The sequence below is a fragment of the Panthera pardus genome, unplaced genomic scaffold, assembly GCF_024362965.1.
Source record: "Panthera pardus isolate Hobbes unplaced genomic scaffold, ASM2436296v1 HiC_scaffold_17, whole genome shotgun sequence".
NCBI lineage: Eukaryota > Metazoa > Chordata > Mammalia > Carnivora > Felidae > Panthera > Panthera pardus.
In genome coordinates this window covers 15,425,318-15,451,716 of record NW_026526732.1, presented here as the reverse complement: position 1 = coordinate 15,451,716, position 26,399 = coordinate 15,425,318, and the positions used below count along the sequence as shown (strand labels likewise).

The window sequence follows — 26,399 nt, the reverse complement described above, 5'->3', positions numbered from 1 at the left end:
GCACTCTTTTACCAGCTCACCTAGAATATTCTTGTCTGTATTTGACTATACCTCAAGTCCATTGCTTCTTGGATTATTAAACATCCTTTTCCTTCAGGTTCTTAAAAATCTTTCTGTTACAGTTTGAATGGCATCCTCCCCAAAAGATGTCTTGTCCTAACCAACAGTGTCTAAGGGCTGTGACCTTATTTGGAGATAAGGGTCTTTACAGAGCTGATGAAGTTAACGTAAGGTCATTAGGATGGGCCCTAATCTGATATGGCTGATGTCCCTATAAAAGGGGGAAATTTGTACAGAGACACAGGAAGATGTTAAAAGGAAAACAACCTGTCACGTGGAGCCGACGTACCCCAAACAGCAGACTGGCTTATTGAGGGAGATAAATTCTAGCAAGTTAACATAGTCCCAAAGGTTACCACTTAGAGCAGTGGACGAAGAGAAACAAAATCTCCTGCGAGAGATGGGTGTTGAAGGCCTGTTGGAGCTAGGTCTCAGAGAGCCCCAGGCCTGGGCAGGCCAAGAAGCCAGGCCCTGGGGTCTGGTCTAGCCAGAAGATGTGCTGGATTTTTAAGACTTGGACAGCAAGGGTTGTGGTCAGAAAGTCAGCTCCCATGGGAATGGGTGTGTGAGGTTCCTTAAATCCGAGAAGGGAGGTAGAGTGAAGAGATAAAGGATGGATAGGCAATTAAACAAATTTTATGTTTTATTTATTTTTGAGAGCAAGAGCGTAAGCAGGGAGGGGCAGAGACAGAGGGAGGGAGACACAGAATCCGTAGCAGGCTCCAGGCTCCGAGCTGTCAGCACAGACCCCGACGCGGGGCCCGAACTCACAGATTGTGAGATCATGACCTAAGCCGAAGTCGGGTGCTTCGCCGACTGAGCTACCCAGGTGCCCCAAATAGGCCATTTTAGTCACTCGAGTAAGAAGGTTCAGGACTTCAGAGGCAGGAAAGAACAGGTTATGCAAGTCTGAGGGAAGAAGTTGGGTCAGAGTGGATCTGGCAGCAGGAATCCGAGACCTTAGCTGGAATTCCGCCTGGAGAGCACAGGGGAGGAGGAGAGAATAGTTTGGGGAAATAGGGAACACCCCGGCTGAAAGAGGCCAGCACAAACAGGCAGAAAGCATAGTACTGAAATATTAGGAAATGCAGTCCCAGGAATTCAATTCAGGGTGGAAGGGAATTCTGGGGTCAATGCCAGTGGTTCCTGCCGCAGTTTTATGATAAATACCAAAGCAGAGGCTGTCTGTTCTGTGTCCATGTGAACAGACCGACAGGGTCGTTTGGCAGCTAAAGGGAAGCGTAGAGCCTTGGGTACCTGTGGCTGTTAGTCACAGGAGAAATAGCACTGAGTTCTCCCTTACACAGATGCAGGGGAAACGTGTGCTCTGAGGACTGGCTACAGACTGGACTGGTTGGAGAAAGACGTTTGTATTGAGAGATGTGAACAATCGGGTTGATGGGATGGGCTAGCAGGCAGAGAGTAGGTTGTATGTGATGAGCAGAAAGTTCCAGGATGGTTTTTTGAGGATGGGAATGGCATCCGAGAAGGGTTAACCCAGGCTTGTGCGGGAGCTAGCTTTGAGCATCAGAAGCCGGAGGAGGGCGTGTCTGCTTTTGAGGTTTGGGTTTGTTTTTTTCTTTCACTAGTCTCAAATCAGGGCATGGGTGAGGGTGATGGCTGTGGAAACTGGGGAGAAGGGGTGAAAGTAGCAATTAGGTATTTCACTGGACACAAATGTTAAATGCTGATGATGGAAGGAGCCAGGGGTTGTGGCTAGAATGGTGTTAATGTTAAGAATGAGGAATCATGAGAGGTGAACGGGAGGACTGCATGGTTAACACCGAAGAAATGGATGACTGTGAAGGAGTGAATTGTGCAGGAGAGTGTGTAAACCCAGGGAATCCACATCTTGATTCTCAACCACCCAAGACACAATTAGTTCTTGGCCTAATTTTTGAAAGAACTTTCCACTTTCCTCAGGAAATCGCACACAGCTGTCCCTTTGAATCTTCCTTTTTTGTCATGCAAGTTCTCATGGTTAAACCCATTTTTTCTTATTTTTTGTACAGTGCAGAGTATAGAATAGCAAACCCAACCCGTGCACCTGTACATTGCTAAGAAAAGCCTGTCCTTTTTTTCTTTCCTTTTTTTTTTTTTTGAACACTTCTCACTTCTTATATTTACTCATATGTTTCAATATTTCACCATGTGGTTCTCAACTGGCAGCATATTAGAATCACTCTGATTCTAAAAAACTACCTATAGCTAACTCTCCCAAGGTTCTGATTTCCTGCGTATGGCATGGCCACCACGTGTATATATATATAAAAAAAAGCTTATATAAAAGCTTTTCTTACAATTCTAAGGTGTAGCCAACCAAAAGCTGCTGGACTTTCAAGTTTCTCTGTACTTCCAAAAAAGGTGAAGCCTAGCCGTGGGCAGAATTCAGGCAAAGATCAGATTCAATGTTATTGGCTGATTTCATGAGTTATTAATGGTCAGTCTGCTCAACAGCCCCAGGAGAGCATTTAATAACAAAATCATGGGACAAAGCATTGACCCACCATTAGCTTGCTAATTCTGTACAGTCCTGAGACTGTTCTTGCTACTTTGTCTATATAATCATACTGTAGAAATTTCCAGCTAGACATTGTGTCTTTATTTTACATGTTTTTTAATCAAAATCTAACAGAGTTATTAAGTATAAGTAGCTCCTAAATTGTTGTAGGATGCAGATACTAGCAAAACTAAATCTTTTTTTCTTTTATTTATTTTATTAAAAATAAATCTTTTAATGTTTATTTTTGAGAGAGAGAGAGACAGAACATGAGCGGGGGAAAGGCAGGCAGAGAGGGAGACATAGAATCTGAAGCAGGCTCTAGGCCCTGAGCTGTCAGCACAGAGCCCGATGCGGGGCTCCAACCCACGAACCGTGAGATTGTGACCTGAGTTGAAGTCGGATGCTTAACTGACTGAGCCACCCAGGTGCCCCCCTCCCTTTTTTTCTTTTAAAACTATACATTTCTTTTCCAAACTTCTTTCAAGGTAGAATTTTATATGAAGAATCCTTGAAAATTAATATGATGCCTTAATCTTATGGATGAGGAAACCAAGACTCCAAGAGAGGAAGTGATTTATCTAAGGGCACACAGCTAGTAAAGGACAAAGAAACTGAGACTAGGACCTTAACACACTAATTCCCACCCAGAGTGTTCTTTTTCTTGCATGCTACCCATGCTCTCCTCTCTTTCCATTCTTTTCTTTATGTTTTCATCTACTTGCAACATGTATTTGTTAGCTGTTACACGCCCAAACTATGTACCAGGCAGATCAGAATGACTAAGTTTTTATTTAGCGGAGCAGAATAAAATATCTTTCCAATAAACGGTGAAAATATTTGTTAAAAAAGTACTGTGAAAAAGATACATTTTCAGGATAGGATGTATTTTCCAAATTAAATTTTTAGTGGAAACAGCAAAGCTATTAAGAGTAGCTGGTATAACTGATTTTCTTGTAGCTCTGCTTTTTTTGTAGAAGAGTGTGAAGCAGAGGTAGGTGGTACTGAACAAATAATAACTAAAATTCTAAAAGATGAGATACATTTGGACAAAATTATTTAACTGTAACCAGCTATTGAAATGTCTATTACAGTCATATAAATCATGGAATTATGAAAAGTTCAGAGCTTGGACTGTTGGGTTTAAACCCTTCATTTAAAAAATGAGGATGGGGTGCCTGGTGGCTCAGTGGGTTATGCCTCTGACTATAGATCTCAGCTCAGGTCTTGATCTCGGAGTCATGAGTTCGAGCCCCACACTGGGCTTTATGCTGGGCATGTAGCCTACTTTAAAAAATAAAAAATAAAAATGAGGACTTAAAATTTTTCTTGACTAAAGGTCATCCAAACAACCCCTGGGAAGTAGCACTCAAATCGGATTCTCCATCCTTCTTTCTTGGGATATTAAGAAATAAAAGAAAGACAGAAATTTATCAGTTCTTGTTTTCTTTTTATTTATGAAAGCAATGTATGTTCATGCAGAAATACAAGTATACAAAATAGTAAAAACTATAAAGAGGCAAACACATCATGCATTTTTATAGCCTGGTTTCTTTATATGAGATGGCAAGCCTATTTTTGAACAATTCATTTTTAAGAATAGTATTACAATTCAGTGTTATAATTGAATTTATTTATGGATCATGATTTATTTAGTTATTTCTCCATTAGCAGAGGTTTGTGTTTTTAGTTTACTTCCAAGTGTTTAGTAAGTGACATCTCAATGAACATGTCTTTGTTATATTAGTGTGTATCTTAGGTTAGTTCTTTAAGATAATTTTGCAAGTATAAATATGTGTAAGACTCTTTTATTTTTTTTAATTTTTTTAAATTTTTTTTTAATTAAAAAAAAAATTTTTTTAACCTTTATTTATTTTTGAGACAGAGAGAGACAGAGCATGAATTGGGGAGGGGCAGAGAGAGAGTGAGACACAGAATCGGAAGCAGGCTCCAGGCTCTGAGCCATCAGCCCAGAGCCCGACGCGGGGCTCGAACCCACGGACTGTGAGATCGTGACCTGAGCTGAAGTCGGATGCTTAACCAACTGAGCCACCCAGGCACCCCTATGTGTAAGACTCTTGATAAATACTTCCATATTCCCCTCCAGAAATGTGTGCACCAATTGGAAAGTGTGTGTGTGTGTTTGTGTGTGTTTGAGTTTGTGTGTGTGTGTGTGTGTGTGTGTGTGTATGTGTGGTGGGAGTGGGTGTCCATTTTTCCGCTCTCCGTTGTTCTGGCCACCTTCTATAAGTCAAGCTTCCCTGATGTTACAGCTCCCCTCCAGAAATCTAATCATTTAAACACAGGAAGTGTGGGACCACCTGGATGGCTCAGTAAGGTAAACGTCTGACTTTGGCTCAGGTCATGATCTCACGATTTGTGAGTTCGAGCCCTATATTGGGTTCTGTGTTGACAGTTCAGATCCTGGAGCCTGCTTCAGATTGTGTCTCCCTCTCTCTCTGCCCCTCCCTGGCTTGCACTCTGTCTCTCTCTCTCAAAAATAAATCAACATCAAAAAATTAAAAATAAACATGGGAAGTGTGTATGAATGGGCAATTAAGTTCAGAGCAAATGTGGAAAAGCATTAAGGGTAAATCAAAGTCAACTAAAATGCTAAATACGCCTCTATCCTCTACCTTGTCCCTGCCCTTCCCAGTACCCTACCTGCACTTACTAGATTGTGAAATAAAATTTCACCTTACCTTACCTGACACTTGAGGTTTAGAAGCCAGGGGTTTGTTCAGGTTAGTTTCATTGTGGCACGGGCTGGCTTCACCGCTCCAGCCCCTTGGCCTCTGTGTCACCCAGCAGCAGCCTACAGACGAGACACCCTGCCTCCTCGGAGGCCGTGACAACTTGTGCCGGGCTGTGGGGGCAAGTAGTGGCTGTCGTTCAGCTCTGATCTGCTCCCCAAACCAAACACCTCTGCTGTGTGTGCCTGGAGGAAGGGACAATCTGCCAGTTCTTGCAGGGCAACGGCTGACAGGTCTTTTGAGCAACAAAATGAAGTAATAACTCAAAAGTATAAAATACTTGAGGGCCACCTCTCCCTCTGCTGGGGACACGCCAGTTATCTTGCTGGCTGGAAAAGGACGGGCAATATGTCGCCAGGAGCCAGGTTCTTAAATGCCATGGGTCTGTGCCGAGCCAGACGGACAGAGGAAACCCTCTAGTGGCTGCAGGAGCCTCATAAGCATGTGGATGGACAATAACCCAAATGAACTGATTCCAGAGTCTTCTAACAAGAAGCAGTGTCTGAAATTCTGCATGTGGCCATTTAGAAAATAATTTCAGTTTTCATAGAAGATATATATGTGTGTGTGTATTTAAAGGAACTTTTAATTTTATAACAGTTTTAGATTTATAGAAAAGTTGTGACGATTGTACAGTTTCCTATATGTTCCATATACCCAGTTTCCCCAATTAGTAAAATCATGCATTAGAACTGTATATTTACTGCAAGTGAGGAACCAATACAATACATTATTATTATTATTTTTAAGTTTATTTATTTATTTTGAGAGAAAGATTAGATAGAGAGAATCCCAAGCAGGCTCTGAGCTGTCAGTGCAGAACCTCATGCAAGGCTCAAACTCATGAACCATGAGATCATGACCTGAGCCAACTCAAGAGTCAGATGCTTACCTGACTGAGCCACCCCTAATACACTATTATTAATGAAAGCACATGCTTTATAACAATTTCCTTACTTTTTACCTAACGTCCTCTTTCTATTCCAGTATTTAGACTGCCATATTATATTTTGTTGTGTCTCTTGACTGTGACAGTTTCTCAGACTTTCCTTATTTTTTATGACCTTGACAGTTTTGAGGAGTCCTGGTCAGGTATTTTGTAGAATATACTTCAGTTGGTATTTGTCTGGTGTTTTTCTCACGTTTAGACAGGGATTATGGGTTTTTTTTGGGGAGGAAGATGACAGAGGCCATATGGCATTCTCCTTACATAGTATCAAAGGTATATACTACCAACATGATTTATGACTATTGATGTTGACCTTGACCATCTGGCTGAGGTAGCATTGTGAGTTTTCTACAGTTAAGGTTCCTCCCTTTCCATACTGTATTCTTTGGAAGAAAGTCACTATGCACAACCCACTGTTAGGAGTCGGGGTTTATGCTCCCCCTCCTTAAGGATAAAGTATGTACAGAAGTTATTTGGAATTCTTCTATTTGGGAGATTTGTCTGTTCTCCCCCATTTATTTATTCAATCATTTATTGTTATCAGTATAGATTCATGGGTATTTATTTTATACTCTTGAGTCATAATCTAATATTACTTCGTTTTGTTGCTTAAAATGTTCAGCTTTGGGAGAACATATGTATTTTAAAATATAAAAACACTCTATCAAAGAACTGTATCAACTTCAGTAACAGGAGAAACTGCTTTTTATTTTCTTCAATGGGTCTCATTTATACTATTATTCCATCGAAGAAAATTCTGATTGCTTGTAATCTAAAAATTAGTGTTTATTTTCTGTTGTGCTAAGATCAGAGGACAAGTGACAAGGTTTCAAGACTGAGTTAGGCAAGGGGCGCCTGGGTGGCTCAGTTGGTTAAGCGTCTGACTCTTGACTTTGGCTCAGGTCATGATCGCACAGTTCGTGAGCTTGAGCCCTGCATTAGGCTCTGTGCTGACGGCATGGACCCTGCTTGGGATTCTGTCACCCTCTGTCTCCTCTGTCTCTGCCCCTCGCCCTGCTTGCTTTCTATCTCTCTCTCTCTGTCAAAATAAATAAAAATAAACTTAAAAAAAGACTGAGTTAGGCAAATGTGTGGCTCAGTGTCATAAGATATAGTTTTCTCATTTCTCTCTGAATCTGTTGACAGTCTGTTGCTCCTGGGTTAAAGGTCCTCAGGCTACATGGCATAGTAACCCCTTTCACCGTCACTTACCTCATTGGTTTCCAGTTGCTGAAACTTTTTAGGATTCCTTTAAGAATTTTTTTTTAAAAAAAAAATCGGTAAAAAATTTTCGGTAGGTGCTATTTTCCCTACCGAAAAGCTTTTGCATATATTAGTTTCTCTTTTTAGAAAGTTCCTACATCAGTGCCCCTCACCTCAAACTTATGCTGTTCATGCTTCAGTAATATCTATCAATTGGTTCCTGCAATTGTGGTGGCCGGGCAAATCTGGAATTTGTAGGACAGGTTTGCCACCTGGAAACTTAGGCAGGAGTTTACACTGCAGTCTTCAGGTAGAATTTCTTCTTCTCTGGGAAACCTCAGTTTCTGCTATTAAGGCCTTCGACTGACAGGATGAGGCCCACCCACAATATGGGAGGCAACTTAAAGTCAGCTGATTGTTATTGTTAACCGTATCTACAGAACATTCATAGAAACACCTAGATTAGTGTTTGATTAAATGGGTACTACAGTCTAGCCAAGTTAACGCGTCAAACCAACCATTGTAGTGACCAAGATAGAAACGGGCTATGAATAAGAAAACATCATAATGACAGGACAATGGAGATGCGAATGAAGAAGGGGCACGGGGGAGCACTTTCGTTGGCGTGGTCATGGAGAGATGACATTTGAACTGAGATATGGAAAGAAAGTAAAGAAGGGAAAGAATGAGTCATCTTGAGAATTTGCATTTGTACCAATTCCCAGATGATATTGATGCAGTTGCTTTGGACCATATTTTGAGAACCATGGTGGCTTAAGGATACACTCCCTTTATTATATAATTGATCCTGGGATGGCCCCTTAACATCTCAGAGTGATCATTTCCCTCAAAATCCCTATTGCACGTGCCCTGAGAAGCTGAGAATTTTGTTGAGAGGGTAAAAATCTCAAAAGGGAAGCACTGAAAGATCCTAGGACAAAGCAAAGAGAAATGGCCACAGCAGGTAAGCACTGGGCTTACTGGGAGGTGACACTAAACACAGATTTCATCCATTTGTAACGAGCTATGAGATCATGATTCTGTGTTGTCACTCAACCCATGAGGGCCTCTGTACCCAGTCTATGCAAAGAAAAGGTGTAACGGACACACACAGTTCTGGACTGTACCGTGACCACAGACTTGTGGAATGAGACTTGCCAAGGCAGTAGGATTCAAGAACTCTGTTGTCAAATGATGTCTATGCACTTCGTGCAAAAGGGTTATTCCCAGATCAGTGTCCTTTTAGTGGGAGACGAATCTTGGCGCGGGAAGGGTCGCAGAGAACCCAAGATTGGAAGAGGGATGTCTACACCCCGTGAGTCTCACCCTCTGTGTGAATGGGCAGTGGGGAAGACTATAACGGTTTAGCTGGATGACCCCTAAGATCCTGTCTAGCCCTCACACCCTGTGGTTACCTGGCTCGTTCTCACGGCATGCTCACAATACTCCTGACTTTGATATGATTTTAAAGTCACAGGCTGTTCTAGATAACAGCTATTACAGAGGTGGTTGGTAGTGGTCTGTTTCCTGAGAGAATTTTCCTGACTCTGGCGGGGCCAGGACCAACGGACAAAGTCAGATGCTCTTTGCGAGCCCTGCGTGCCTGAGTCTCCTGTCCGTCCTGCAGCAAGAGGCTGCCTTTCCTGCCCTTGATCTAGTTCCAGACGTGCTGCAGGCAGGGTGCTGTGCTGGAGAGCAGCCGTGCCACTGGGGCCTGGTGCTCTGTTAACTGAATATACCCTTTCTTCATTTCACCCCTGCTGGACTTGATTTAGGGAGTGGTTAATGAAAACACAGACCCCTCTCCCCCGCAGTTTTGTGTTTTTAAACAACGGCACTAACAAGCATCCATCCATACAAATGTTGCTGAAGGAGGCATGTGGCTTTATACGAGGGTGTAAACCTCTTTCTACAAAGGTATAAATGGAACCTCTTGGAGTGCCTCTTGTTGCCTTATTTAAAAAATCTGTAATTTGACAAGTGAAGAATTATCAAGACATTTTATTCTGCTGGGCATCAGTGTGTCCTTGAAAAGAAGTAGCAGATGTGTTGACTTCCTTGGCTTAGCCAATTTCACCCCAGTTGGTCTCAGTGACCAGTTATGGAATCTATCTGTTCTATTTCTTGAAGGCAGTAGGGGGAAGGGGTGTGAGAAGCTTGAATTCCTTGAAGGACTGTAAATGTGACCATTACACAGAAAAGTGGGTCTCATGGAATATAAGAGAGTATTCACTGTGCCTTTAAATATGTTCTGCGAGGCCAGCTGTTTCCCTGGATGAAATGCAAAGCAAATCTCAAGACTTTCTGGTCACTTCCAAGTAATAAAGGACCTCCAGTCACTAATTAATACAACCAGTCCAATGTAAATATCAAACCGTGTGAGTTTCATTTACTGTCACATCTCTTCCCCTTTCCCAGTTCAGGCCTCAAACAAGCTTGCTGCACAAGCAGGGGAGAGGGCAGTTGGCCTCTTTTTCCTTCTTTCACATTTATTTCTCTTTGTGCATCTTGCCAGCTGAATATTTGACCCCTGCAGGGTTCGGATGGGTGCGTCCAGAGCAGAGAAAAGGGGGGTGAAAATGCTGTGGTGAGCTGGTGTCATGTTTTCTAGGTCTGGCAGGTGTTAGGAGCTCCTTCACAGGTGCTTTTTTTCTTCAATTAAAAAAATTTTTTTAACATTTATTTATTATTGAGAAACAGAGAGACACAGAGCATGAGCAGGGGAGGGGTAGAGAGAGGGGGAAGACACAGAATCTGAAGCAGGCTCCAGGCTCTGAGCTGTCAGCCCAGAGCCCGACGCGGGGCTCGAACTCACAAACTGCGAGATTATGACCCGAGCTGAAGTCAGTCGCTTAACCAACTGAGCCACCCAGGCGCTCGACAGGTGCTTTTGATACACGTCCCCCGCCCCAGCTCCTGGGATCTTTCACTTGTGGTTCCCTCCACAGGTAATATCACAGCCTCTGGCAGGTTATGGATGGTTCCTCCTCAGTCTCAGGTATCAACGAAGCACTTCCTGTTGAGGTCACCTGTCCCCTTTCAGGCTGTCCTCGTAGGCCGAATCCACATCGAACCTGCATTAGTTCTCTCCAGCAGTGGCCATCAGCTCGATGCTTCGCTTCCACAAACTTTGTGGGCAGAGCCCAGTCCCAACAGGACCGTCTTCCCTTGGCTTGTGTACAGAGTAGGGGGCCAGGTTGTCTTGTCCTTCAGATTTCCAAGTGGATCAGACCCACGAGGTCATTGTGTCTGCCAGTTCTCGGAAGACATTTTTCGAGTCTGTGTTGTGTTGCAGCCCCTTTTCCAGGGCTTGGAATGAATGTGGGCATGTCCTACGTCTTCTGTCTGAGGAGGAGGGGGACACACAGCAAATTACTTTCTCTGAAAATCCTCTAATTTCCCAACTCCTGATCCTTTTATATCCTTGATGTGTGAGAGGAAAGAGTGAAATCTCCCTTGCTACCTTTTTCTTTTTCTCCCCCCAACACTGCATGGCAGCCTTAGGTTTCACTTTGAATTGTGGCATATAATGTTTAGGGACCTTAGCCCAACGCTGTGACAAAATGGTTCCATTTTAACATTCTGTGTGTATATAGATATACATTCTGTTTGTATATAAATATAAAAATATATATATATATATATTTGACCAAAACAACATGGTTCAGCTTTTTTAACCTGTTGACCATCAAATCACTTAATTCAGTTAATAAAAAGACTAAAATAAGGAGGCCAATCTTTCTACCACCAGGAGTCTCCATCACGTCATCCTGAACCGATTCCTGAACTTAGTCTCCACCTCCAAGGAGTTTATAATATTACTTAGAAAATTAGCCTTATGATTGAAATTTCTGGGCCTAAATAAAAGACTGTATAAAGCTGGATATCATGAGAGTTCCCCAAAATACCTATATAAGCAGCAAGTGCTCTTAACTGATAATGAAGAGTTCATGGTGATTGGGTAGAACCATCGCATCTAGTTGTGACTAGAGCACCTCTGAGCTAGCTGGCCTGTTGCTAAGTGTGTGGTGTTAGGGGCCCTCAGATCCATTCTATTCATTCCTCTTGACTTTGTCAGCCACGTAGTGAGCCTGTGGCCACTGGGCGATGTTGTTCCTGGGAGGTCATTAGGAGGAGAAGCCCACGCTGTGGATTGAGCTGGGACTTAAGAATTTCAGGGGAGATTTAGTGTACGTACCACAGACAGCTTATCTTGGTGTGGCTGAGACACTTGGAGACGTGTGGCTTTCAGGACATCTGCTGATCAGAACACGTATTCTCAGCCTATACTTCTTGAGGAATGGATATTGCTCAATATTTCAGATGGTAATAAATCCCTGGTAAATGCTATATGATTCAAAACAACAGGCAAAATGTCAAAGAAACCTTTTATCTACATGAAGCTAAAAAAGAAATGTGAGTAATGTCATTCATTCATTCATTCATTCATTCATTCATTCTCTTTCCCTGTATTTACTGGGTATGAACAAGTGCCAGGCAGTGTACTAGAGACCCAACAGGATCTCAAAATCTTGTAAGAAACACAACACTACAACGATATGTGTGGTTCAAAGTGACAAATCCTGTAACAGTAGGTTGCCTACCTACTCCCCATGGAAGATTCAATCTAACTTGGTTAAATTCTTCATTTTAGATCTATGTACTTGTAATGTAAAAACACATTTTAAAAAATCTTAGGGGAAAAGGATGCTATCTTTAATGATAGCCTATTTACTTTTCTTTTAATGGATTTCTAAAAATATGGAATAGAGTATATTTAACCATGGAAAGGAGGCTGAGTATTAAACTTCTTTGATGTCTATGCTATGCATCAGAAAACTTATAAATATGTAACAATAGAGTTTCCTTCCAATATAAAAGCAATTACTTGGCTTCTTTTGCAAAAAATGAAAAATACATAAATATTTTTGTATAAATATATAACCTCTTCTTTCCATGGAAAATACATTGAAGGTCACAATCATTGTTTTCCTATCTCTTCTTGGAACCCACAGTCTCCAAATCCAATGGTTGTATTTATTAATACAATATAAATGGAAAGACTAAAAGATATGATTAAGAAAATTTGGGTGATTTGTGGTTTCAACTTTACCGATAATTTTGTACATAGAAGGTTTCTAAATTAGATTGTAGACACATTTGCCATTTGAGTTCCAAGCATTTTATTTACTTTTTATTAACATTTTCTTTAAATATTTATTTATTTTTGAGAGAGAGAGAGAGAGCGCGCGCACGCAAGCATGAGCAGGGTAGGGGCAGAGAGGGAGGGAAACACAGAATCTGAAGCAGGCTCCAGGCTCTGAGCTGTCAGCACAGGGCCCAAACTCATGAGCTGTGAGCTCATGACCTGAGCCGAAGTCAGATGCTTAACCGATGAGCCACCGAGGTACCCCGAGTTTCAAGCATTTTAATTGTATATCAAAGCATCTAACACCTGATATCGATAGTCTGCCTCAGAATAGTTCTTTTTATTTTTATGGAAGCTGCAGTCTTTTTCCTGAGACGACAGCCACAATTTTGTCAACAATCTACCATTTATTTACAGAGGTTTAAAATCCGCTGATGGATGTTTACTTGTGCTGTACAATGCCTCAGTGGGAGCGACAGAAGGTGGTTTGCAATGGGTCTGAAAACGTTGTAAAATAGTAAAAGCTGGCATTTCAACAATTCATTCCCAAAGCACATTGGATTCATAAGTGAGTTTCTGTTTTCAAGTTTACATAGCTTGCTTCTGGTGTTAATGTTCTACTCCACACCTAAGGTGCCACTATGCATGGTTATTTTTTATCCTCACGGAAACAGTCCTGATTTGTACTGAATTTCAATGATGTTGTGTTAAACCAACTGTCATTTTGGAATGGTAGTAAGCAAACCTTCAACAACAGCTCTTTATTTCATCTAAAACCTTTGGGCCACACAACTCTCCCCTTTATCACACTTCCTGTGACCTTTAATGCATTATTAGCTTGTGCTTCTGGGCCCCAGTAATTAGTAACTACTGGAAAAATAATGGTGAAAATTAACAAGTAGAACGTGCATTTCCTATATCATTGCATTTAATCTGTGCAACAACCTTTTGAGGTAAGGATCGTCGCAACTTTATAGATCGCAAAGACTTTAATTTGTTCAAATTCACCCAACCCCTAGGTGGTAGGGCTAGTATTCCTACTAAAACATGTGAAAAGATGCCCAGTCTCACTGATTGTAAGAAAGTGCAAGTTAGAACTACATGGAGATGGGGCGCCTGGGTGGCTCAGTCGGTTGGGCGTCCGACTTCGGCTCAGGTCATGATCTCATGGTCCGTGCGTTCGAGCCCCATGTCAGGCTCTGTGCTGACTGCTCAGAGCCTGGAGCCTGTTTCAGATTCTGTGTCTCCCTCTCTCTCTGACCTTCCCCCATTCATGCTCTGTCTCTCTCTGTCTCAAAAATAAATAAACGTTAAAGAAAAAACTACATGGAGATACTAGTTTGAGAAAGATCAAAAAGTTCAAAGATCCACCATATTGGTGAGGGTGTGGGGGTACAAATTATACCGCCACTGTAGAGGGTGTTTTGGCAACATCTGCTAAGATGGATATTGCACGTATTTACATCCATGAGGATTGGCTGATTGTAGCATTGTTGATAATGGCAAAAGACTGGGCACAAACCTAATGGCCATTGATGGAGAACTGTTAAAATAAATTGTTTCTTCCATGCAGTAGAATACTATGCATTCATAAAAAAAGAGGAAGATGTATCTGTAACAGAATAGAAAGCCATCCAAGATGTATTATTAAAGAAAACAAAACACATGACAGAAAACAGGCTATATGCTACTGTTTGGATTTTTAAAAAAGACTGTGGGGGAGAGAGAGAGAGAGAGAGAGAGAGAGAGAGAGAGTGTGTGTGTGTGTGTAAAGGTGTGTTTTCTGTTTGCATGAACCATCTCAGGAGGGAAACTTTTATTTTTTATTTATTTATTTTTTAAAAAGTTTATGTATTTTGAGGGAGAGCATGTGTGTAAGCAGGGAAGGGGCAGAGAGAAAGGGAGAGAGAAACTCCATCAGGCTCCATCAGCACGGAGCCTGATGCAGGGCTCGATCTTACCAGCCGTGAGATCATGACCTGAGCCAAAATCGGTAGGTGGATGCTTAACCGACTGAGCCACCCAGACACCCCTGGAAGGAAACTTTTAAAAACTGTTAACATCCTTTGCCTCCAAGGGGGAAATTGGTGAGTGGAAGGCACAAGTGAGAGGAAATCTCAAGATGTCTTTAAAAATAGCTTTGGCAGTTTAAAACAGAAACTGCATTATATACTTAACATTTTATTTTATTAAAAAAAAATTTTTTTTAACGTTTATTTATTTTGAGAGAGAGAGACAGAGCATGAGAAGGGGAGGGGCAGAGAGAGAGGAAAACACAGAATCCCAAGCAGGCTCCGGGCTCTGAGCTGTCAGCACAGAGCCCGATGCAGGGCTCGAACTCACGAGCCGTGAGATCATGACCTGAGCCGAAGTCAGATGCTCAACAGACTGAGCCACCCAGGTGCCCCTATATACTTAAAATCTTAAAGTGAAGTAATATCTATAAAGCATGTGATACTCAGTTAACAGCCATCCGGATTTACCTGTGGCCTCTGACAAGGTTTAGAGATATCAGTAAAGAAATGAACTCTAGAGAAAGGAGAAAGGATGTTTTGGGGACGATTTGAAGAAGAGTCCCCAAATTGGTGATCATGCTCATATTGCACTAGCTCAGAGTGAACAGAAATAATCCTCACCACCAAACCAGCTTACAGAGAGGTGGAGACAATCTGGTTTCCTTTGCCAACGTCTTTCCTCCCCACATACAGATTGGGGTGATAGGTGATGAAACTCCATCACGGCCACTGGGAATGAGGCCCCAAGGTGGTACAGGCTGGGACTCAGGAGGTTCTGGCTCAGACTTTCTATGGAAATTCCTTTACACCATGTGAAGAGTATGAGGTTGTGAGTGCTCCTGGCCACTCAGCAAATGCTAGATTACCCAAAACAATAACTCTGCCTGGCGGGCAGAGATGTAAAAGGATGTTAAGGATATAGTAAGGGGTGGTTTAGGGTCAATTGGGAAACATTCATTTGAATGAATGCAGCATTTATTTTCAAGAATCAGTATGTCTAGGTTCATGAGCAAAACTCTAGTTTAATTGCTCTGATGCCCTCTGTGAAAAAGCTAAATTATCGTGTCACCAAGAGTCTGAGACCACATTTTTCATGAAGAAAAGCCCATGGGAAGGGGATTGTCAGACTTAAACTTGAGACGTTTGACACAAGCATCTAGAACATGACTTTATTGCTCGAATGTTCCTCTGTCCCCAGCATCACAAAGAAGCAAGGAAGTAAATATTAGGTATTTGGAATGTTTCACCTTTGGTTTTCGTTTGGGAAAATGGTCATTCTCTCTGATTGGACTGTTGCCATGGAGCATGTCCTATGAAAGCCCTAACTTGGCCCCTAGGAACTGACTGTGATTGTTCATATTAGATGATTAATTGCTTATGCAAGAACAAAGACTATCCCTGTGAGGAGGAAGGGCATGTCTTTATCGTGGCACCTCAAGGGTTAACCAAGGAGTGGTTTGAGATAACTCATTTCCATTTCGAATTTTCAAACCTCTGGAGAAAGACAAGCACAGTACGCCATTTCTGAATACCTCCTCCCAGACCCTACACTCTGCTCTGCACTTTCATGCAAGAGCAGGAGTTTCATGCTCCTGCACTCCCACAAGGAGAAATTTCCTTGGTTTAATAAGGTTTCCTTTTTTAAAATTCAAACACCTGTATGTCAGGTAAGGATGGAAATTAGTACAATCAGATGCGTTTCTATAAACTGAAATTAAGACCTTGAGCAACCTGGAGTTTTGATAGGATGGGGAGTTGGGAGGGTGAGGGAGGTGTTCAGGTTGAACTTGGGACACCTCACCAATACTTATACCTGGGTCTGGGACTGTTGTGTTGAGGAAGGAATATCAATGACTGGGGCCATTGAAAAGGAAGGTGAGGGAGTTGAGGACACACAAGTAAGAAAGAACACATTGGCTGGGCAGACATTTTTTACGTTAGAATTCTGGATCTCAGTGGGGTGACCTACATTGATTAGGGCTGGCTGGCAAAGGTTTCAAAGAAGAGAGAAGCTTACCATCAGGTAAGGAAGAAGTAAACATATATTAAGGACTGAAAATTAAGGGGAAGGGCAGGGTAGAGAAAAGGGGAGAAATTACAGTTTGTACAGTTAGCCACTTAATAGCATTTGGCAGAAAAGTTTGTTGAATTACTGTTTCTTTGTATTTGTAGTGCAAAAAGCTGTTGGCAAATGTCACTGAGTGATGTCTTTACTTGAGAACTGGCCAAAAGTTTGCCACCAAATTCTTCTAAATCTTTGAGTGTTTATAATGTTAGTTCTAACAATCTTTCCAGTTCTTTGAAGAGACTATGGGTTTAGGAAGGCTAGTATGTTTTGATCATTAAGTGGTTTTCTTGATGAGTAATGGGAAGGGTCTTTCCTTTAAGTCATTCTAATTGTATCCTCTTGATAGTTGAAATATATCAGATAAAGTAAAGCAATTTTTTTTTTTTTTTGGTTACAGGAATAATTGTTTGCAAGTTTGTACAATTTAACTGGTAGAAGAAGGATTTAAAGTTTTTTTTTGTTTGTTTGTTTGGTTTTTTATTTGTTTGCCTGTTTTTAGCTAGAAAGTTTGATTCAAATTCTATGGTCATAAGAGTCAGACCTAAATGGACTCTCTTCTGTGGAGTAATGGATTCGAGAAGCATAACTCATTTCTTCATGTTTTATAAGGCAAGTAAGTTATTTATCTGACCACAAGTTGTTTCAATGTTTTTAACTTATGTTCTCAAATCCTTCTCCCCATTTCTTTACCAGTGATTTGAGAACGTGTAGCTCATCAAGCCACCAAGTTTATGTCTTAATTTGATTTATGTGAATCATGGCCCACATGAAGAGAAGAAAGAATGCATTATCCACTTGGTTATGCTGAGGTGGGGTAGAAACCCTCAATTTGAAGGTCCAGTTTCCAATCCATGCCCTAGCCATATGACCTTCTGCAATCTCCTATGTCTTTCTGGGTCTCGGTTTTCTTATAAATACAATGAAGAGATTGGGCTCAATAACCCATAAAGAGACCGTCGATTCTAATAGCCTGTTATGTGTTAAGAAATCTTATTTGTTGGGGCACCTGGGGGGCTCATTTGGTTAAGTATCTGACTTCAGCTCAGGTCATGATCTCATGGTTCATGGGTTTGAGCCCTGAGTTGGCCTCTGGGCTGACAGCTCAGAGCCTGGAGCCTGCTTCAGACTTTGTGTCTCCCTCTCTGTCTCTGCCCCCTCCTTGCTTGTTCTCTGTCCCTCTCTCTCTCTCTCAAAAAAAAAAAAAAAAAAAAGCTGATTTGTTTAGAAAATATGAATCTGTTTCCAAAGTTTCTCCTAACTCTCGTTCTAAACCCTAGCCATTACGTTCATTCCTTTTGTGTTCGTTATTGAAAAGTCAGTTAACAATGCAAATGTGATATCTGGGAGGGGTTTAAGCATTCATTTTTTAAACAATATTTATTAGGGGCCAACTACACATCAGGCATTGTACTAAGCGATGGACTTATGACTTGGAAAAAGATAGCCTCTGTATGCCTTTTTTGAATTTATAGGTCAGTGGGAGGATACCACAAAATATACAGGAAATCCCAACAGCATAAAGGCTATAACTGAGGATGTTTAGGGAGGTATGGACATGTATAAGAGAAGCACCCATTAGGAAATCAAGGAAGGCTTCCTCTTGGTGGCTGGGATGTCTCAAGGGAGACTTGGAGGATGGTTAGGAGTAAGTCTGATGAAAAGGTGGGAAGAAGATTCCAGGGAGAGTAAATCACATATGTGACTTTTTGGACTTACACAGGAGCCAGAGGGTTAGAGAAACTTGAAAGGAATTCAATATGGCAGGAGCACAATATCTGTAGGAGAGTGGGTGGGGACCCTAGAGAAATGAGGATAACAATTCGAGTTCTCTTACTGTGGAGAAAGATTACTCTTCCTGCAGTGTGAAGAATGGGCAGTGAAAGGAAAAGCCTGGAGGCAGGCTTGGAGAGCAGAGAGTGGCCTGAACATCATAAGATGGTCAGAAAAGAGAGTAGACTTAGAGCAGTCAGGGAGGTGGAAATAAGACAGATTTGTGATGGGTCCAGCCTAGAGAGTGAGAAAGAGGGGCAAGATTGAGGCTGGATTTTTTTGTTTACACAGTTTCGTGAACAGCAGTGCCATTTGCTGAGCTAAGAGACAGAAGTAGAGTTGGTCTGGAGAAAAAGAAAAGTTAATTTTGGACAAGTGGAGCTTCAAATGGCCAGTCCATAGTAGGTGCTCAATAAATATTTATTGAATAAATGAACATGCAAGTAAAAATGAGGTCTAGTAGGCTCTCTACTAGCTGGCTCTCCTAGCCAGCAAAAGATCTTGAATGGAGAGTTCCATTTTTAAGTCTTTAATGTAAAGATGAAACCTAAAACCCTAGGAATGATTGAGATCATCCAATGGAAGAAGTACAGAGAAGGCAGGGGGGCCTAGGGGACGAACCTGGAGGAATATCAATCCCTGAGGGCAGACAGAGGCAGAGATGTTCTCGAAAGTGGCAGAGTAAGAGAGGTCATTAAATAGGAGTAAACACTAACCCCCTACAGGTAAGCGTTGTGAAGGCAGAGATATTCCTTTTGCTTATATTTGGGTGACTGCTAGGGACAGAATTGTCTCTCCAAAATTCATATCTTGAAGCCCTGACCTCCAAGGTTAACTGTGTCTGGAAATAGAATCTGTAGGGGGTGATTAAGGTTAAATGAGGTTATAGAGTCCTAATCTAATAGGACTGTGGCCTTGTAAGAAGAAGAGAGCACTTTCTCTGCTATGTGAGGACACAGGGAAAAGGCAGCCTTCTGAAAGCCAGGCAGGGAGCCCTCACTAGAATCTGACCTTGCTGTCACTCTCATCTCAGACTTCCAGCCCCCAGAAATGTAAGAAAATAAATGTCTGTTTTTAAGCCACTTAGCCTATGGTATTTTGTAACGGCAGCCTGAGCTAACTAGGGTAGTGTCCAACACTTAGAAATGGTCCTGGTAAATAGTAATTAGTCAACATTAAAAAAAATTGGTACATAATTGACATAACATTGTATTATCAATATATTTTTCCGAGTCAACTGAATGAATGAGTCATTCCTTGGCAAACTCGTAAATACATCACTTCCTTGAGACAGTGTGATTATAAATGAAGAAGTTGGGAGAAGGGAGGAAGACTGGCTAGCATGGGGGTCTTGGGTACTTAGAGGGAGTGGGAAGGAGCCACTTTGCCCGATGAGTGAGGTGACAAAATGGGAAAAAAGACCTGAAAAGGCTCAGAATGCACAAATCTCTCTCTCTCTCTTTTTTTTTTCATTTGGCTGCAACTTGGTTGATTACTAGGCATGTGTACATTTGTGTGTGTGTCTATGTGTGTGCATGTATGTGTGCAAAGGTCCTCCTCAACGTTAGATGGGACTATTTAAATCAATGTGACTTTAGCTATAATCTGGATATTGCTCTTGACAGAGAATACCCCAAACTGGCAATGAGATTCCTCAAATACATAACAGATAAAGGGAGGAAAAGGGACACAGTGTAATAACCATTGGAATAATTGGAATTCTTTTATCATTCATGGCACTTACGGTGAAAGTACTTTCTAATGTGTCTTCTGCCATATGTGATATAAGTAAATTATCTAAAAAAGATTCTAGAATGTTTAAAAAATCTTTTCAGGAAAATGTAAGGTGAAAGTTATTAAATTCTGTTAAACTGGTGAATTAAATATGAATCATTCACTGATTTATAATGAAGAGTAGCTACTCTGCCTGACAACCAAATATCCAAACTCTCTATCAGCTCCTGGGTAGGAAGCCAGGAAATGGCATCTGAAGTCCCAGAATTTGTGAGATTAAGGATCTTGGATTTGATTCTGGGCTTATAAGTCATTTTTTTTTTTAAATACAAAATTTGGTTTTGGAATGGCATGGGAAGAAAAGGCTGTTTAAGAACATGTTAAAGAATACGGATTCCACTTGGCCTCTTAGTAACTTGAATCTTTGCAGGCTTATGTAAAGTTTGTTACAATTAAAAAGGTCCCTGCATAGGGTGTTAGGAAAATTCTGTGGCCTTGAAGGAGCTGAGCCCCAGGGAAAGGCTTCTGACTGAGAGAAATCTAGCTCTGAACTTGGATGCCTTGGCAGAACTGCATTGCCCAGCACCAGGCTGGCTGTGTCATTGGCTGGAAATAGGGTATATGTGCTCCAGTTTGTAAGAGGTCACATTCTGGGCCAGGAGGCAAAATAAACCTATGGTGATAGATATGAGAACAGTGGTTGCCTGCAGGGGTTAGGAGTTGACTAGGGCGGGGCATGAAGGGGACTTTCTGGCGTGATAGAAACACTCCATGACCTCACTAAGGACATACCCATTTCTCTAAACTCATGTCTAAACTGGACATGGATGATATGTGCATTTCCCTGCATATAAGTTTTTCCTTATAAAACAAAAATCAAAGGTCAGTTGAAAAAAGTCTACGAGCTAATTAAAACCCCTTAAAACAGGCTGAATTCTTTAAAATGAGCAAAACTACCCAACTGTCCACCGATGGATGAATGGATAAAGAAGATGTGGTATATAGATACAAGGGAGTATTACTCGGCAATCAGAAAGAATGAAATCTTGCCATTTGCCACTATGTGGATGGAACTGGAGGGTGTTATGCTAAGTGAAATTAGTCAGTCAGAGAAAGACGAAAATCATATGACTTCACTCATATGAGAACTTTAAGAGACAGAACAGATGAACATAAGGGAAGGGAAGCAAAAATAATATAAAAACAGGGAAGGGGACAAAGCATAAGAGACTCTTAAATATGGAGAACAAACAGAGAGTTGCTGGAGGGGTTGTGGGAGGGGGGATGGGCTAAATGGGTCAGGGGCACTAAGGAATCTACTCCTGGAATCATTGTTGCACTAGATGCTAACTAATTTGGATGTAAATTAAAAAAAAAAAAACAAAAAACCCCCAAAAATGCTTTGAATGGAGCTGGAGAAGAAGCTATGTTCAGTCATAGTACTATCTGGTTATGAACTAAGAATTCAGAGCTCTCTTGTGAGTCATGCTGCTAAGAATTGTAGGCTTCATCTTCAAGACTGTATGAATTTGAATTTTGACTTTATGGCCGTGGTCGGTATGAGGATACAAAGATAATCTTTTAGCAAAAACACTTGAAAATGGTAGAATGTCACATGGAAAGCTAGCTTTTAGAGATGGCTAGTGGATAACTTTGCTGTTACTTTTTTCTTGTAAGTATCTGGATTCATCAATTAGCCAGTATGTGATGACCCGATATGACCAGGCACAGTGCTAGGCACGCAGCGCATTCCCAAATAACTCTCTCTGCAGACTGTTCTCAAGGAGCTTCTCAGCAGGACAAGGGGATTAAACATACATATAAATAATTCGTTCAAGGAAGAATGTAATAAGTGCATGAGAATACCACTGGCGTTCAATGGAGAGGAAATTCCTTTTAAAAAAGGAATCAAGGAAGACATTATGGGTGTGGTGGCATTTGGGCTGGGCCTTAAAGAAGAGCGTGCTTTCCCCTGACAAGGCAGCAAACGGGGGTCGTGGGCAGAGAGAATGTCGTCAGGAAAGCTGTGAGTGTCGGAGCATAAGGGTTTTGTTGGGCTGCGGCACAGGCTACACTTTGGAGGAGATACAGGAGAAAGTCCTGAACTCCGGGGGAAGCTACGATCTGGGTAAAGGTACAGCCCGGTCCTGAGAAGATGGGTCCTGAAGCAGTAAGGACCGAGGAAGTAAAAGGCGGCAGAATCTAAGTAGAGGGAAGGAAGAGACAGGCCGGTCGCTAGAAGGCTCTCCCAACAGGTCAGGTAATGCGGCTGAAGGAGAATGATGGAATTGGGGGACAGGGAGAGGCGGCAAGTCTGGAATGCTCAGCAACGTGGAAGACAAGAGAGGGAGGGACAGCTGTCACAGGAAGCTGAGAGACCGTCGTTCACCGACAGGAGGGACAGTGATGCTGTTCATAGGCCAGAGTGGAGAGGAACGTCATGTTTGTGGGAGAGAGGAGGATGACTCATTTTGAGCAAGCCAGCAATGCCCAGGAGACGCTGGAAAAGTGGGTCTGGATGTACACTCCGTGGTGGAGTTGGAGAGAGACGTGGCCCTTCTTCACCCACAAGTACCTGTAAGTCACGGCAGCGGGTGAGCATGTCCAGCGTGACAGTGTGGAGAGAGCGGGAAGAGGAGAGAGCTGGGAGCTAGCCGGACTGTGAGCTCGTTTGCCAGAAACACTGAAAGAAAATTGGCAAGGTGCCGGACCTCCCCCGGCCCTGTCCCCAAGCCTGGGAGATGGACCAGGAAGAGGAAAGAGAATGCTGGAGAGAAAGCATTCAAGAAAACTGCTTTTAGAGGACTCACCCTGATTGCTGGTCTCAGAATAATCAAAGCCTATGATTATTTGCAGATTCCCCTCCCTCTCTCCTTCTCTTTTTTCTTCCTTCTTTCTTTCTTTTCTCCCTTCCTTCCTTCCCTTCTTCTTCCTTCCTTGCATGTTCTTGTTTTATTTTGGACTGGCCTACGGCATGGGTGGCCACTGTTGACCTAAGGAGGAGTTAGGATTCACCACTGTCACCTACAAAGGGGTAACTGTCTTTTCAATATTTGTCTTTACAGCTGATTGTGGAGGAGGGAGAGCATCTCTGCCCCACTGTTGTAACACTTTGGGTCTGTTAAAGCATGACACATATATTTGCGATGTGACAACGTTAACATTTTTCTAACTCTTTTTTATACAACTTTTTACTTCTTTGTACTGCTCTCAAGAGCCACTCATAATATCTTGGTAACTGCATGAGATCCCAGGGCCAGAGACTGGCCACTCCTGGCATTGTGATTAGAGTCATTTAATACCCAAGGCCATGACTAACATCTGGCAACAAAAGCTCCTCTAGGTGTCACATGTCCTGGGACCTTGGGTGAGGGCAAAAAGGGAGCACCTTATTATTGTGAGTCAGTACCATGGTCAAGAGAAAAGTCGAGGACCAGGCGGGTCCATCCAGGGCACCGCTGAGAAGTGACAGACCCTCACCACAATCAATACCCGTGCAACCAGAAAGCCTAAAATCAGTTTCAAGTAGCCATACCCACCTTTGTCTTATCTTCATACCCAGGCTTTTAATAATATAGGTCTATTTTTTTGGATGTTTACAGAAAGCAGTCAACTGAGCTATTCGTGGAAAGGTTTGTGGGTTTGGTTAACGAGGTGGAGGAGTATTACATTTCAGCTGGAAACACATCCCTAGAATGCCAAAACCTTTATTCCAAAGTCTGGATTCCTGGTGCAATCGGAGGCACACGGCAATAGTGTGTCTGTTCAGAGGCTGGGGTGGGGGCTGGGGCCAGCAAGGCATTTGATCCGAGCGTATTCCAGAAGGCTTTTATTGTTAAATTACATTCTTCGGGAAAAACCGCCCATGTCACATTTTGTAAACTTGATATCCATACACTTTTGACTGGCATTCTATTTTAGCCATAAGCCTATGATTTACAGCAAGCCTGTTTTCCCTCTTGCTTAGGGTGGCAGCAGAAAGCTTGGGGCGCTTTCCGGGCTCCAAGGATGAGGAGCAAAAGGCGCCCGGGTTTTGCTTCTCCCCAATAACGCTGACCCTGGCTGTGCCACTCTGCTCTCAGGGAGCAGACGGCAAGCTTCTCCTCACTCCCCCCTGCCATCCATCCAGCTGGGTGCAGCAGCTCGGGCTGCCGTGCCTGCCGGGAGGGGCTGCGAAGTGCCCTGCCTACTGGCTGCCTCCTGAATCCCTGCCATTGCACACATAAACACATCCACACACACTGCCTCGCTCACGCACGGAGCTACACGCACACGCGAGCGCATTCCTCCCTTCATTCTCTGTCTCAGCCCCTGACTTCTACAAGCCCATGGAACATTTCTGGAAAGACACTCTTGATCCAGCAGGGTAGGGTTGTTTTGATTTCTCTCTTTGTAGCTTTAGCATTTTGAGAAAGCAACTTACCTTTCTGGCCAGTGTCTGTATCCTAGCAGGGAGATGAGGATTTGCTGCTTTCAGTTGGTTTCTGTGTGTATCTCCTTTTCCTTCCAGGACTTGTAGGATTCTTTGTGTAATTTATGTATAATTGGGTGGGTACTGATTTTTAAGAGCCCTATGAAGTGCTTTTGCATGTGTTTAAAAAAGATATTTGAAAACTGGAAGTGTGATTTATGGAAACGAAATCATCTGTAAAAAAATTGCTTTGGAAAGTAATGGTTGCTGGCCATAAAGAGACATATCTGTGATTCACCTAATGTGTTTTTAACCCTTTCTTTGCCTACAATCTATGGCTATTGATGCTAAGCTCAATTTTGTCTTCATATTAAACTCACTACATCTTCATATTGTCCAAAAATCATCTGTCTGTTCTTGTAAGAACTAGGTAAAACGTGTACTTATTAGTATTTAAAAAACAAAAACAAAAACAAAAACCACCTACTCTTAGTAACAGCAACCTTGGCATTTATCTGTGCCACGAACGTTTTGTTGGGTACTCTGTTGGCTGTTTGGAATAGCAGTTAAAGCAAAGCATTGATGATCATATCAGGTGGTTGTATCAGAGTCTATTAGGCTGGGGCAAAGGAAGTTTATCACAAAGTATAAACTACCGAGGATTGTGGGTGCACAATATATTACCCGTATCTTTTGTGTGGTGTATACAGATATATATGTTGCTTGTGTGTGTATGCTTAGATTTTAATTCGGTTAAAAACTTTTTTTCTCTTTCTTTTTCATCTGAATATTTGATTCTGCATAGCCTAGCCGAAGTGAACGGAAAAGGTCCAATTGTAGGACTAAAGAACACAAATGTAGTATTGCAGGTCAAAATTTGTTGGTTAGACCACCAGTGTAACATAGTGGCCAGAGAGTTGGTTAATGAATTGAAGTTACATTTCGTATGAAAAGGTCCCATTTCATATGCAACTTTCTGAAGTTTGGGTTGCATAACCTGTGGAAGACACGAACACCCATGTGTGCCTAACCAAAGGTTTTTGTGAATCATCGTTCGCATGAGAATTCATAAATGGGAGCATACGGTACCGTGGTCCAACACAAACATGCAAGCCAGGCTGGGAGCATCTCAGAAGGTCGTGGCTAGAAGACCACTCTGGGGCAATTTTGCAGATGAGGAAACTGAGGTCTGGCACTGTGCTTCTGATGGCAGAGTGCAGCTCTTCCTGTAGGTACACCTTTGAATCTCCGTCCCCCTTCCCCCCCCCACCCCCCCCAGATGTCTCCTCTCAGTGCCTGCAGCTGCTAAATATAGCTGTCTGTGGCTGGCTGCACATGCAACCGCACACCCCATTCTATCTGCCATATCTCAGTTACAGAGTGGCCCTCCCCAGGGTCATTCTATGTACACACTACATATTTCCAGCCAACTAGGAGAGTGAATCAAACAGAAAGAGAGACAAACAGAGATAGAACGAAGTCTGGCTTGGGGCACATAAGGCAGCACCGGACAGAAAGCCGGCCCCTGGATTAGGCTCGCGAGTTTGTTTTAAACCTCGTCTTCCCTGGGCCACCTTTAGGAGATCCCGCTGCGTCCCCCTCCCGCCCTGTCCTCCTCCTGCAGTGAAATTTAGCCTCCAACCCGCAGCGACAAGTAAAGTAAAGTTCAGGGAAGCTGCTCTTTGGGATCGCTCCAAAACGAGTCGCTGCCCGGAGTGATGTTTAAACCAATGTCAGTGCAAGGCAACAGCCCCTGGCCGGCTTCCAGCACCTTTGTGATGCATACG

The 26,399-nt window shown here is 42.4% G+C and overlaps 1 protein-coding gene and 1 long non-coding RNA gene across 4 annotated transcripts in view; one reads left to right on the top strand and one right to left on the bottom strand.

Annotated features, from left to right (window-relative positions):
• ESR1 (estrogen receptor 1) overlaps positions 1-26,399 on the top strand; it is a 421,083-nt gene that overhangs the window by 126,745 nt on the left and 267,939 nt on the right. The window contains exon 1 of one of the 3 annotated variants that reach the window (XM_053904372.1): positions 24,123-24,567. The exons of the other annotated variants lie outside the window; for them this stretch is intronic. The gene's annotated coding sequence lies outside the window, so the exon portion shown is untranslated. Of the gene's footprint in view, positions 1-24,122; positions 24,568-26,399 lie in introns of those variants that run through there. 3 annotated transcript variants of the gene reach the window in all.
• Positions 10,140-25,523, bottom strand: LOC128777628 (uncharacterized). Its single transcript, XR_008422843.1, has 3 exons — positions 24,625-25,523; positions 11,664-11,754; positions 10,140-10,810 (listed from the first exon to the last, which is right to left on the bottom strand). It is a non-coding gene; the product is annotated as an uncharacterized LOC128777628 (long non-coding RNA).